The sequence below is a fragment of the Chinchilla lanigera genome, unplaced genomic scaffold (genome assembly GCF_000276665.1).
Source record: "Chinchilla lanigera isolate Chin_1 unplaced genomic scaffold, ChiLan1.0 scaffold00046, whole genome shotgun sequence".
NCBI classification, from domain to species: Eukaryota; Metazoa; Chordata; class Mammalia; order Rodentia; family Chinchillidae; genus Chinchilla; species Chinchilla lanigera.
In genome coordinates this window covers 10,978,889-10,980,198 of record NW_004955447.1, presented here as the reverse complement: position 1 = coordinate 10,980,198, position 1,310 = coordinate 10,978,889, and the positions used below count along the sequence as shown (strand labels likewise).

Genomic DNA, 1,310 nt, shown 5'->3' with positions numbered 1-1,310 from the left:
CCACCTTACCTTTGACAAAGGGGCCAAACATGTTCACTGGAAGAAAGACAGCCTCTTTAATAAATGGTGCTGGAAAAACTGGCTTTCCACATACCAAAGACTAAAACTAAACCCAAGTCTGTAACCATGCACTAAACTAAAGTCAGAATAGATCAAAGATCTAAATATCAAAGCAGAAACACTAAATCTACTGGAAGAGCAGGTAGGTAGATATCTAGAAGAATAGGTGTAGGCATTGAGTTCATGAACAAAAACCAAACTGCGTGAGGAACACTTCAAAGAATCAGTAACTGGGATAGCATCTTATTGATCAATCTATGATTATAGTTAATATACACAAATGCTTAATTTGCAAAGTATTGTGGTGGCTTTTTTCCCTTTAATTTAATAGTCTTAAATAGATTGATTTTGAAACATTTGGTCTTGAAACTAGTCTGAAATTTCCATGTTTTTTTCCAAGCCTTCCAGTGTCAGCAGACAAGATGAAGAAAGGAGGAAAGCCCTTGTTAAGCAAAAAGGAATCCAAGATCCACCCTGAGTTTACAGCGATCACTGAAGGAGAGCGCATTTCACCTTCCGTTAGAGAACTGATGCAGAGTACAGCAGCATGGTTAAGGATCAGAGCCAGTCTAAGAGGAAAGACTCACGTAGTAAAGGAAAATGTGGCTGGATTTAGGTACTGTTATGGTTTGTTTCTGGATGTGCCCCCAAAGCTCATGCAGTCACGGGTGTGAGTGCTACACTCACCGTGGGGTGAGCAGCCTGCATACAGTGTAAGGGAGGGAAAGAGGCTGCTTGCTGCGGCTCCTCCCCTTTTGCTCTTGCTGCTTTTGCTGTTTTCCACCTCCATGAACTGTTACCCTCTGCCATGTGCCACCCTACCTTGGTGCCAGCTGAGTAGGACTGAAACCTCCACAAACTGTGAGCTAAATAAATCTTTCCTTCCTTAACTCTGAGTGTTGGGTATTTTGTCTCAGCAATGAAAGAAAAGTAACCAAGACAGTTACAAAGCTATAAAGAAGGCCAGGAGACTAGGTGGAGGTCAGTTCCAAGGAGTAATAATGTTATGTTGCAAGATGACCAAGATTTCCTCCCTATCGCTACACTAAAGAAGTCATTGCCATTAAAACTAGAACAAGATTTATGTGTATTTAGCCTGCATTGAGACCCATCGTCACCGCACATTGCCTGGCAGATACATAGAAGTCAAGTTCTTACATCCGGGCCACCTAGCGAGCTGACAGACTGAAAGAAAAGGCCTTTCTCACTCTTAGTTCAACAGTTGCATGAAGAACCGGAGGGAGAGGAGT

The 1,310-nt window shown here is 42.4% G+C and overlaps 1 long non-coding RNA gene across 1 annotated transcript in view; it reads left to right on the top strand.

Moving 5' to 3' along the window:
- Nucleotides 1-742, top strand: part of LOC102021610 — a 66,148-nt gene extending 65,406 nt beyond the window's left edge. The window contains exon 4 of the long non-coding RNA XR_262419.1: nt 461-742. This is a non-coding gene — a long non-coding RNA (uncharacterized LOC102021610). The remainder of the gene's footprint in view (nt 1-460) is intronic.
- The last annotated feature ends 568 nt before the right edge of the window (nt 743-1,310 follow it).